The sequence below is a fragment of the Parasteatoda tepidariorum genome, chromosome 9 (assembly GCF_982258835.1).
Source record: "Parasteatoda tepidariorum strain Cologne lab strain chromosome 9, Ptep-v5.0, whole genome shotgun sequence".
Taxonomy (NCBI): Eukaryota; Metazoa; Arthropoda; class Arachnida; order Araneae; family Theridiidae; genus Parasteatoda; species Parasteatoda tepidariorum.
Window position 1 is genome coordinate 34,356,428 of NC_141763.1, and position 9,367 is coordinate 34,365,794.

The 9,367-nt window shown below is 35.4% G+C and overlaps 30 non-coding genes across 30 annotated transcripts; all 30 read left to right on the plus strand.

The window, feature by feature from the left end:
- The first annotated feature begins 98 nt into the window (after positions 1-98).
- On the plus strand, positions 99-171 carry TRNAV-CAC (transfer RNA valine (anticodon CAC)). Its single transcript has one exon. It is a non-coding gene; the product is annotated as a tRNA-Val (tRNA).
- Positions 172-799: 628 nt separating this feature from the next.
- On the plus strand, positions 800-872 carry TRNAV-CAC (transfer RNA valine (anticodon CAC)). Its single transcript has one exon. It is a non-coding gene; the product is annotated as a tRNA-Val (tRNA).
- A 161-nt stretch (positions 873-1,033) lies between these two features.
- Positions 1,034-1,106, plus strand: TRNAV-CAC (transfer RNA valine (anticodon CAC)). The gene has a single exon. It is a non-coding gene; the product is annotated as a tRNA-Val (tRNA).
- A 160-nt stretch (positions 1,107-1,266) lies between these two features.
- On the plus strand, positions 1,267-1,339 carry TRNAV-UAC (transfer RNA valine (anticodon UAC)). Its single transcript has one exon. It is a non-coding gene; the product is annotated as a tRNA-Val (tRNA).
- A 357-nt stretch (positions 1,340-1,696) lies between these two features.
- TRNAV-CAC (transfer RNA valine (anticodon CAC)) lies at positions 1,697-1,769 on the plus strand. The gene has a single exon. It is a non-coding gene; the product is annotated as a tRNA-Val (tRNA).
- Positions 1,770-1,899: 130 nt separating this feature from the next.
- TRNAV-CAC (transfer RNA valine (anticodon CAC)) lies at positions 1,900-1,972 on the plus strand. Its single transcript has one exon. It is a non-coding gene; the product is annotated as a tRNA-Val (tRNA).
- Positions 1,973-2,366: 394 nt separating this feature from the next.
- TRNAA-CGC (transfer RNA alanine (anticodon CGC)) lies at positions 2,367-2,439 on the plus strand. Its single transcript has one exon. It is a non-coding gene; the product is annotated as a tRNA-Ala (tRNA).
- Positions 2,440-3,028: 589 nt separating this feature from the next.
- TRNAA-CGC (transfer RNA alanine (anticodon CGC)) lies at positions 3,029-3,101 on the plus strand. Its single transcript has one exon. It is a non-coding gene; the product is annotated as a tRNA-Ala (tRNA).
- A 356-nt stretch (positions 3,102-3,457) lies between these two features.
- TRNAV-CAC (transfer RNA valine (anticodon CAC)) lies at positions 3,458-3,530 on the plus strand. The gene has a single exon. It is a non-coding gene; the product is annotated as a tRNA-Val (tRNA).
- Positions 3,531-3,690: 160 nt separating this feature from the next.
- TRNAV-CAC (transfer RNA valine (anticodon CAC)) lies at positions 3,691-3,763 on the plus strand. Its single transcript has one exon. It is a non-coding gene; the product is annotated as a tRNA-Val (tRNA).
- Positions 3,764-3,924: 161 nt separating this feature from the next.
- On the plus strand, positions 3,925-3,997 carry TRNAV-CAC (transfer RNA valine (anticodon CAC)). The gene has a single exon. It is a non-coding gene; the product is annotated as a tRNA-Val (tRNA).
- A 160-nt stretch (positions 3,998-4,157) lies between these two features.
- TRNAV-CAC (transfer RNA valine (anticodon CAC)) lies at positions 4,158-4,230 on the plus strand. The gene has a single exon. It is a non-coding gene; the product is annotated as a tRNA-Val (tRNA).
- A 161-nt stretch (positions 4,231-4,391) lies between these two features.
- On the plus strand, positions 4,392-4,464 carry TRNAV-CAC (transfer RNA valine (anticodon CAC)). Its single transcript has one exon. It is a non-coding gene; the product is annotated as a tRNA-Val (tRNA).
- Positions 4,465-4,625: 161 nt separating this feature from the next.
- Positions 4,626-4,698, plus strand: TRNAV-UAC (transfer RNA valine (anticodon UAC)). Its single transcript has one exon. It is a non-coding gene; the product is annotated as a tRNA-Val (tRNA).
- Positions 4,699-5,063: 365 nt separating this feature from the next.
- On the plus strand, positions 5,064-5,136 carry TRNAV-CAC (transfer RNA valine (anticodon CAC)). The gene has a single exon. It is a non-coding gene; the product is annotated as a tRNA-Val (tRNA).
- Positions 5,137-5,297: 161 nt separating this feature from the next.
- TRNAV-CAC (transfer RNA valine (anticodon CAC)) lies at positions 5,298-5,370 on the plus strand. Its single transcript has one exon. It is a non-coding gene; the product is annotated as a tRNA-Val (tRNA).
- Positions 5,371-5,530: 160 nt separating this feature from the next.
- TRNAV-UAC (transfer RNA valine (anticodon UAC)) lies at positions 5,531-5,603 on the plus strand. Its single transcript has one exon. It is a non-coding gene; the product is annotated as a tRNA-Val (tRNA).
- Positions 5,604-5,959: 356 nt separating this feature from the next.
- On the plus strand, positions 5,960-6,032 carry TRNAV-CAC (transfer RNA valine (anticodon CAC)). Its single transcript has one exon. It is a non-coding gene; the product is annotated as a tRNA-Val (tRNA).
- A 160-nt stretch (positions 6,033-6,192) lies between these two features.
- TRNAV-CAC (transfer RNA valine (anticodon CAC)) lies at positions 6,193-6,265 on the plus strand. Its single transcript has one exon. It is a non-coding gene; the product is annotated as a tRNA-Val (tRNA).
- A 161-nt stretch (positions 6,266-6,426) lies between these two features.
- Positions 6,427-6,499, plus strand: TRNAV-CAC (transfer RNA valine (anticodon CAC)). Its single transcript has one exon. It is a non-coding gene; the product is annotated as a tRNA-Val (tRNA).
- Positions 6,500-6,659: 160 nt separating this feature from the next.
- On the plus strand, positions 6,660-6,732 carry TRNAV-CAC (transfer RNA valine (anticodon CAC)). The gene has a single exon. It is a non-coding gene; the product is annotated as a tRNA-Val (tRNA).
- A 161-nt stretch (positions 6,733-6,893) lies between these two features.
- On the plus strand, positions 6,894-6,966 carry TRNAV-CAC (transfer RNA valine (anticodon CAC)). Its single transcript has one exon. It is a non-coding gene; the product is annotated as a tRNA-Val (tRNA).
- A 161-nt stretch (positions 6,967-7,127) lies between these two features.
- On the plus strand, positions 7,128-7,200 carry TRNAV-UAC (transfer RNA valine (anticodon UAC)). The gene has a single exon. It is a non-coding gene; the product is annotated as a tRNA-Val (tRNA).
- A 365-nt stretch (positions 7,201-7,565) lies between these two features.
- TRNAV-CAC (transfer RNA valine (anticodon CAC)) lies at positions 7,566-7,638 on the plus strand. Its single transcript has one exon. It is a non-coding gene; the product is annotated as a tRNA-Val (tRNA).
- Positions 7,639-7,799: 161 nt separating this feature from the next.
- Positions 7,800-7,872, plus strand: TRNAV-CAC (transfer RNA valine (anticodon CAC)). Its single transcript has one exon. It is a non-coding gene; the product is annotated as a tRNA-Val (tRNA).
- A 160-nt stretch (positions 7,873-8,032) lies between these two features.
- Positions 8,033-8,105, plus strand: TRNAV-UAC (transfer RNA valine (anticodon UAC)). Its single transcript has one exon. It is a non-coding gene; the product is annotated as a tRNA-Val (tRNA).
- A 131-nt stretch (positions 8,106-8,236) lies between these two features.
- On the plus strand, positions 8,237-8,309 carry TRNAV-CAC (transfer RNA valine (anticodon CAC)). The gene has a single exon. It is a non-coding gene; the product is annotated as a tRNA-Val (tRNA).
- Positions 8,310-8,704: 395 nt separating this feature from the next.
- On the plus strand, positions 8,705-8,777 carry TRNAV-CAC (transfer RNA valine (anticodon CAC)). The gene has a single exon. It is a non-coding gene; the product is annotated as a tRNA-Val (tRNA).
- Positions 8,778-8,908: 131 nt separating this feature from the next.
- TRNAV-CAC (transfer RNA valine (anticodon CAC)) lies at positions 8,909-8,981 on the plus strand. The gene has a single exon. It is a non-coding gene; the product is annotated as a tRNA-Val (tRNA).
- Positions 8,982-9,142: 161 nt separating this feature from the next.
- TRNAV-CAC (transfer RNA valine (anticodon CAC)) lies at positions 9,143-9,215 on the plus strand. The gene has a single exon. It is a non-coding gene; the product is annotated as a tRNA-Val (tRNA).
- Positions 9,216-9,367: the final 152 nt, after the last annotated feature.

Here is a 9,367-nt window from a genome sequence, read left to right on the forward strand (position 1 = left end):
TCAAATGCATGAAATTCTAATCGTTTTCAAATTTTATGCACTTTCATTAAATATCACATACGTCAATTTAATGTATCTTGAAAGTTACCCAATTGTGTGGTTCCGTGGTGTAGTGGTTATCACGTTCGCTTCACACGCGAAGGGTCCCCAGTTCGATCCTGGGCGAAATCAAGTGCGTAAACTTACATTTTTCTGTGAACAAATCTTTAGTTTTAATTGCAAATTAAGAAAGCCTCAAATGCATGAAATTCTAATCGTTTTCAAACTTTATGCACTTTCATTAAATATCACATATGTCAATTTAATGTATCTTGAAAGTTACCGAATTGTGTGGTTCCGTGGTGTAGTGGTTCTCACGTTCGCTTCACACGCGAAAGGTCCCCAGTTCGATAATGGGCGGAATAAAGTGCGTGAACTTACATTTTTCTGTGAACAAATCTTTAGTTTTAATTGCAAATTAAGAAAGCCTCAAATGCATGAAATTCTAAACGTTTTCAAATTTTATGCACTTTCATTAAATATCACATATGTCAATTTAAAGTATCTGGAAAGTTACCGAATTGTGTGGTTCCGTGGTGTAGTGGTTATCACGTTCGCTTCACTCGCGAAAGGTCCCCAGTTCGATCCTGGGAGGAATCAAGAGCGTAAACTTACATTTTTCTGTGAACAAATCTTTAGTTTTAATTGCAAATTAAGAAAGCCTCAAATGCATGAAATTCTAATCGTTTTCAAGTTTATGCACTTTTATTAAATATCACATATGTCAATTTAAAGTATCTGGAAAGTTACCCAATTGTGTGGTTCCGTGGTGTAGTAGTTATCACGTTCGCTTCACACGCGAAAGGTCCCCAGTTCGATCCTGGGCGGAATCAAGTGCGTAAACTTACATTTTTCTCTGAACAAATCTTTAGTTTTAATTGCAAATTGAGAAAGCCTCAAATGCATGAAATTCTAATCGTTTTCAAATTTTATGCACTTTCATTAAATATCACATATGTCAATTTAAAGTATCTGGAAAGTTACCGAATTGTGTGGTTCCGTGGTGTAGTGGTTATCACGTTCGCTTCACACGCGAAAGGTCCCCAGTTCGATCCTGGGCGGAATCAAGTGCGTAAACTTACATTTTTCTGTGAACAAATCTTTAGTTTTATTTGCAAATTAAGAAAGCCTCAAATGCATGAAATTCTAATCGTTTTCAAATTTATGCAATTTCATTAAATATCACATATGTCAATTTAATGTATCTTGAAAGTTTCCGAATTGTGTGGTTCCGTGGTGTAGTGGTTATCACGTTCGCTTTACACGCGAAAGGTCCCCAGTTCGATCCTGGGCGGAATCAAATTTATAAATTTTCATTTCAAATCAAAAATTTCTCAAATGCCTGAAATTCCATTCGTTTATAAATTTTTGCATTTTCTTAAAATTGAAAATTAGTCAATGTATTATAACTTGAAAGTTAACGGCAAGTGTGGTGTAGTGGTTATCACGTTCGCTTCACACGCGAAAGGTCCCAAGTTCGATCCTGGGCGGTATCAAGTGCGTAAACTTACATTTTTCTGTGAACAAATCTTTAGTGTTAATTGCAAATTAAGAAAGCCTCAAATGCATGAAATTCTAATCGTTTTCAAACTTTATGCACTTTCATTAAATATCACATACGTCAATTTAATGTATCTTGAAAGTTACCGAATTGTGTGGTTCCGTGGTGTAGTGGATATCACGTTCGCTTCACACGCGAAAGGTCCCCAGTTCGATCCTGGGAGGAATCAAATTTATAAATTCTCATTTCAGATCAAAAATTTCTCAAATGCCTGAAATTCCATTCGTTTATAAATTTTCCATTTTCTTAAAATTGAAAATTAGTCAATGTATTATAACTTGAAATTTACTGACAAGTGTGGTTCCGTTGTGTAGTGGTTATCACGTTCGCTTCACACGCGAAAGGTCCCCAGTTCGATCCTGGGCGGAATCAAGTGCGTAAACTTACATTTTTCTCTGAACTAATCTTTAGTTTTAATTGCAAATTAAGAAAGCCTCAAATGCATGAAATTCTAATCGTTTTCAAATTTTCTGCACTTTCATTAAATATCACATATGTCAAATTAATGTATCTTGAAAGTTACCGATTTGTGAGGTTCCGTGGTGTAGTGGTTATCACGTTCCCTTCACACGCGAAAGGTCCCCAGTTCGATCCTAGGCGGAATCAAAGCGTAAACTTACAATTTTCTGTGAACAAATCTTTAGTTTTAATTGCAAATTAAGAAAGCCTCAAATGCATGAAATTCTAATCGTTTTCAAATTTTCTGCACTTTCATTAAATATCACATATGTCAAATTAATGTATCTTGAAAGTTACCGAATTGTGTGGTTCCGTGGTGTAGTGGTTATCACGTTCGCTTCGCACGCGTAAGGTCCCCAGTTCGATCCTGGGAGGAATCAAATTTATAAATTCTCATTTCAGATCAAGAATTTCTCAAATGCCTGAAATTCCATTCGTTTATAAATTTTCCATTTTCTTAAAATAGAAAATTAGTCAATGTATTATAACTTGAAAGTTAACGACAAGTGTGGTGTAGTGGTTATCACGTTCGCTTCACACGCGAAAGGTCCCCAGTTCGATCCTGGGCGGAATCAAGTGCGTAAACTTACATTTTTCTCTGAACTAATCTTTAGTTTTAATTGCAAATTAAGAAAGCCTCAAATGCATGAAATTCTAATCGTTTTCAAATTTTCTGCACTTTCATTAAATATCACATATGTCAAATTAATGTATCTTGAAAGTTACCGATTTGTGAGGTTCCGTGGTGTAGTGGTTATCACGTTCCCTTCACACGCGAAAGGTCCCCAGTTCGATCCTAGGCGGAATCAAAGCGTAAACTTACAATTTTCTGTGAACAAATCTTTAGTTTTAATTGCAAATTAAGAAAGCCTCAAATGCATGAAATTCTAATCGTTTTCAAATTTTCTGCACTTTCATTAAATATCACATATGTCAAATTAATGTATCTTGAAAGTTACCGAATTGTGTGGTTCCGTGGTGTAGTGGTTATCACGTTCGCTTCGCACGCGTAAGGTCCCCAGTTCGATCCTGGGAGGAATCAAATTTATAAATTCTCATTTCAGATCAAGAATTTCTCAAATGCCTGAAATTCCATTCGTTTATAAATTTTCCATTTTCTTAAAATAGAAAATTAGTCAATGTATTATAACTTGAAAGTTAACGACAAGTGTGGTGTAGTGGTTATCACGTTCGCTTCACACGCGAAAGGTCCCAAGTTCGATCCTGGGCGGTATCAAGTGCGTAAACTTACATTTTTCTGTGAACAAATCTTTAGTGTTAATTGCAAATTAAGAAAGCCTCAAATGCATGAAATTCTAATCGTTTTCAAATTTTATGCACTTTTATTAAATATCACATATGTCAATTTAATGTATCTGAAAAGTTACCGAATTGTGTGGTTCCGTGGTGTAGTGGTTATCACGTTCGCTTCACACGCGAAAGGTCCCCAGTTCGATCCTGGGCGGAATCAAGTGCGTAAACTTATATTTTTCTGTGAACAAATCTTTAGTTTTAATTGCAAATTAAGAAAGCCTCAAATGCATGAAATTCTAATCGTTTTCAAATTTATGCACTTTCATTAAATATCACTTATATCAATTTAATGTATCTTGTAAGTTTCCGAATTGTGTGGTTCCGTGGTGTAGTGGTTATCACGTTCGCTTCACACGCGAAAGGTCCCCAGTTCGATCCTGGGCGGAATCAAGTGCGTAAACTTACATTTTTCTGTGAACAAATCTTTAGTTTTAATTGCAAATTGAGAAAGCCTCAAATGCATGAAATTCTAATCGTTTTCAAATTTTATGCACTTTCATTAAATATCACATATGTCAATTTAAAGTATCTGGAAAGTTACCGAATTGTGCGGTTCCGTGGTGTAGTGGTTATCACGTTCGCTTCACACGCGAAAGGTCCCCAGTTCGATCCTGGGCGGAATAAAGTGCGTAAACTTATATTTTTCTGTGAACAAATCTTTAGTTTTAATTGCAAATTAAGAAAGCCTCAAATGCATGAAATTCTAATCGTTTTCAAATTTATGCACTTTCATTAAATATCACTTATATCAATTTAATGTATCTTGTAAGTTTCCGAATTGTGTGGTTCCGTGGTGTAGTGGTTATCACGTTCGCTTCACACGCGAAAGGTCCCCAGTTCGATCCTGGCCGGAATCAAGTTCGTAAACTTACATTTTTCTCTGAACTAATCTTTAGTTCTAATTGCAAATTAAGAAAGCCTCAAATGCATGAAATTCTAATCGTTTTCAAAATTTATGCACTTTCATTAAATATCACATATGTCAATTTAATGTATCTTGAAAGTTACCGAATTGTGTGGTTCCGTGGTGTAGTGGTTATCACGTTCGCTTCACACGCGAAAGGTCCCCAGTTCGATCCTGGGCGGAATCAAGTGCGTAAACTTACATTTTTCTCTGAACTAATCTTTAGTTTTAATTGCAAATTAAGAAAGCCTCAAATGCATGAAATTCTAATCGTTTTCAAACTTTATGCACTTTCATTAAATATCACATATGTCAATTTAATGTATCTTGAAAGTTACCGAATTGTTTGGTTCCGTGGTGTAGTGGTTATCACGTTCGTTTTACACGCGAAAGGTCCCCAGTTCGATCCTGGGCGAAATCAAATTTATAAATTTTCATTTCAAATCAAAAATTTTTCAAATGCCTGAAATTCACTTCGTTTATAAATTTTTGCATTTTCTTAAAATTGAAAATTAGTCAATGTATTATAACTTGAAAGTTACTGACAAGCGTGGTTCCGTGGTGTAGTGGATATCACGTTCGCTTCACACGCATAAGGTCCCCAGTTCGATCCTGGGCGGAATCAAGTGCGTAAACTTACATTTTTCGGTGAACAAATCTTTAGTTTTAATTGCAAATTAAGAAATCCTCAAATGCATGAAATTCTAATCGTTTTCAAATTTTATGCACTTTCATTAAATATCACATACGTCAATTTAATGTATCTTGAAAGTTACCCAATTGTGTGGTTCCGTGGTGTAGTGGTTATCACGTTCGCTTCACACGCGAAGGGTCCCCAGTTCGATCCTGGGCGAAATCAAGTGCGTAAACTTACATTTTTCTGTGAACAAATCTTTAGTTTTAATTGCAAATTGAGAAGGCCTCAAATGCATGAAATTCTAATCGTTTTCCAATTTTATGCACTTTCATTAAATATCACATATGTCATTTTAAAGTATCTGGAAAGTTACCGAATTGTGTGGTTCCGTGGTGTAGTGGTTATCACGTTCGCTTCACACGCGAAAGGTCCCCAGTTCGATCCTGGGCGGAATCAAGTGCGTAAACTTACATTTTTCTGTGAACAAATCTTTAGTTTTATTTGCAAATTAAGAAAGCCTCAAATGCATGAAATTCTAATCGTTTTCAAATTTATGCAATTTCATTAAATATCACATATGTCAATTTAATGTATCTTGAAAGTTTCCGAATTGTGTGGTTCCGTGGTGTAGTGGTTATCACGTTCGCTTTACACGCGAAAGGTCCCCAGTTCGATCCTGGGCGGAATCAAATTTATAAATTTTCATTTCAAATCAAAAATTTCTCAAATGCCTGAAATTCCATTCGTTTATAAATTTTCCATTTTCTTAAAATAGAAAATTAGTCAATGTATTATAACTTGAAAGTTAACGACAAGTGTGGTGTAGTGGTTATCACGTTCGCTTCACACGCGAAAGGTCCCAAGTTCGATCCTGGGCGGTATCAAGTGCGTAAACTTACATTTTTCTGTGAACAAATCTTTAGTGTTAATTGCAAATTAAGAAAGCCTCAAATGCATGAAATTCTAATCGTTTTCAAATTTTATGCACTTTTATTAAATATCACATATGTCAATTTAATGTATCTGAAAAGTTACCGAATTGTGTGGTTCCGTGGTGTAGTGGTTATCACGTTCGCTTCACACGCGAAAGGTCCCCAGTTCGATCCTGGGCGGAATCAAGTGCGTAAACTTATATTTTTCTGTGAACAAATCTTTAGTTTTAATTGCAAATTAAGAAAGCCTCAAATGCATGAAATTCTAATCGTTTTCAAATTTATGCACTTTCATTAAATATCACTTATATCAATTTAATGTATCTTGTAAGTTTCCGAATTGTGTGGTTCCGTGGTGTAGTGGTTATCACGTTCGCTTCACACGCGAAAGGTCCCCAGTTCGATCCTGGGCGGAATCAAGTGCGTAAACTTACATTTTTCTGTGAACAAATCTTTAGTTTTAATTGCAAATTGAGAAAGCCTCAAATGCATGAAATTCTAATCGTTTTCAAATTTTATGCACTTTCATTAAATATCACATATGTCAATTTAAAGTATCTGGAAAGTTACCGAATTGTGCGGTTCCGTGGTGTAGTGGTTATCACGTTCGCTTCACACGCGAAAGGTCCCCAGTTCGATCCTGGGCGGAATAAAGTGCGTAAACTTATATTTTTCTGTGAACAAATCTTTAGTTTTAATTGCAAATTAAGAAAGCCTCAAATGCATGAAATTCTAATCGTTTTCAAATTTATGCACTTTCATTAAATATCACTTATATCAATTTAATGTATCTTGTAAGTTTCCGAATTGTGTGGTTCCGTGGTGTAGTGGTTATCACGTTCGCTTCACACGCGAAAGGTCCCCAGTTCGATCCTGGCCGGAATCAAGTTCGTAAACTTACATTTTTCTCTGAACTAATCTTTAGTTCTAATTGCAAATTAAGAAAGCCTCAAATGCATGAAATTCTAATCGTTTTCAAAATTTATGCACTTTCATTAAATATCACATATGTCAATTTAATGTATCTTGAAAGTTACCGAATTGTGTGGTTCCGTGGTGTAGTGGTTATCACGTTCGCTTCACACGCGAAAGGTCCCCAGTTCGATCCTGGGCGGAATCAAGTGCGTAAACTTACATTTTTCTCTGAACTAATCTTTAGTTTTAATTGCAAATTAAGAAAGCCTCAAATGCATGAAATTCTAATCGTTTTCAAACTTTATGCACTTTCATTAAATATCACATATGTCAATTTAATGTATCTTGAAAGTTACCGAATTGTTTGGTTCCGTGGTGTAGTGGTTATCACGTTCGTTTTACACGCGAAAGGTCCCCAGTTCGATCCTGGGCGAAATCAAATTTATAAATTTTCATTTCAAATCAAAAATTTTTCAAATGCCTGAAATTCACTTCGTTTATAAATTTTTGCATTTTCTTAAAATTGAAAATTAGTCAATGTATTATAACTTGAAAGTTACTGACAAGCGTGGTTCCGTGGTGTAGTGGATATCACGTTCGCTTCACACGCATAAGGTCCCCAGTTCGATCCTGGGCGGAATCAAGTGCGTAAACTTACATTTTTCGGTGAACAAATCTTTAGTTTTAATTGCAAATTAAGAAATCCTCAAATGCATGAAATTCTAATCGTTTTCAAATTTTATGCACTTTCATTAAATATCACATACGTCAATTTAATGTATCTTGAAAGTTACCCAATTGTGTGGTTCCGTGGTGTAGTGGTTATCACGTTCGCTTCACACGCGAAGGGTCCCCAGTTCGATCCTGGGCGAAATCAAGTGCGTAAACTTACATTTTTCTGTGAACAAATCTTTAGTTTTAATTGCAAATTGAGAAGGCCTCAAATGCATGAAATTCTAATCGTTTTCCAATTTTATGCACTTTCATTAAATATCACATATGTCATTTTAAAGTATCTGGAAAGTTACCGAATTGTGTGGTTCCGTGGTGTAGTGGTTATCACGTTCGCTTCACACGCGAAAGGTCCCCAGTTCGATCCTGGGCGGAATCAAGTGCGTAAACTTACATTTTTCTGTGAACAAATCTTTAGTTTTATTTGCAAATTAAGAAAGCCTCAAATGCATGAAATTCTAATCGTTTTCAAATTTATGCAATTTCATTAAATATCACATATGTCAATTTAATGTATCTTGAAAGTTTCCGAATTGTGTGGTTCCGTGGTGTAGTGGTTATCACGTTCGCTTTACACGCGAAAGGTCCCCAGTTCGATCCTGGGCGGAATCAAATTTATAAATTTTCATTTCAAATCAAAAATTTCTCAAATGCCTGAAATTCCATTCGTTTATAAATTTTTGCATTTTCTTAAAATTGAAAATTAGTCAATGTATTATAACTTGAAAGTTACTGACAAGTGTGGTTCGGTGGTGTAGTGGTTATCACGTTCGCTTCACACGCGAAAGGTCCCCAGTTCGATCCTGGGCGGAATCAAGAGCGAAAACTTACATTTCACGGTGAACAAATCTTTAGTTTTAATTGCAAATTAAGAAAGCCTCAAATGCATGAAATTCTAAACGTTTTCAAACTTTATGCACTTTCATTAAATATCACATACGTCAATTTAATGTATCTTGAAAGTTACCGAATTGTGTGGTTCCGTGGTTTAGTGGTTATCACATTCTCTTCACACGCGAAAGGACCCCAGTTCGATTCTGGGCTAAATCAAGTGCGTAAACTTACATTTTTCTGTGAACAAACCTTTAGTTTTAATTGCAAATTAAGAAAGCCTCAAATGCATGAAATTCTAATCGTTTTCAAATTTTATGCACTTTCATTAAATATCACAACTGTCAAATTAATGTATCTTGAAAGTTACCGAACTGTGTGGTTCCGTGGTGTAGTAGTTATCACGTTCGCTTCACACGCGAAAGGTCCCCAGTTCGATCCTGGGCGGAATCAAATTTATAAATTTTCATTTCAAATCAAAAATTTTTCAAATGCCTGAAATTCACTTCGTTTATAAATTTTTGCATTTTCTTAAAATTGAAAATTAGTCAATGTATTATAACTTGAAAGTTACTGACAAGCGTGGTTCCGTGGTGTAGTGGTTATCACGTTCGCTTCACACGCAAAAGGTCCCCAGTTCGATCCTGGGCGGAATCAAGTTCGTAAACTTACATTTTTCGGTGAACAAATCTTTAGTTTTAATTGCAAATTAAGAAATCCTCAAATGCATGAAATTCTAATCGTTTTCAAATTTTATGTACTTTCATTAAATATCACATACGTCATTTTAATGTATCTTGAAAGTTACCCAATTGTGTGGTTCCGTGGTGTAGTGGTTATCACGTTCGCTTCACACGCGAAGGGTCCCCAGTTCGATCCTGGGCGAAATCAAGTGCGTAAACTTACATTTTTCTGTGAACAAATCTTTAGTTTTAATTGCAAATTGAGAAGGCCTCAAATGCATGAAATTCTAATCGTTTTCAAATTTTATGCACTTTCATTAAATATCACATATGTCATTTTAAAGTATCTGGAAAGTTACC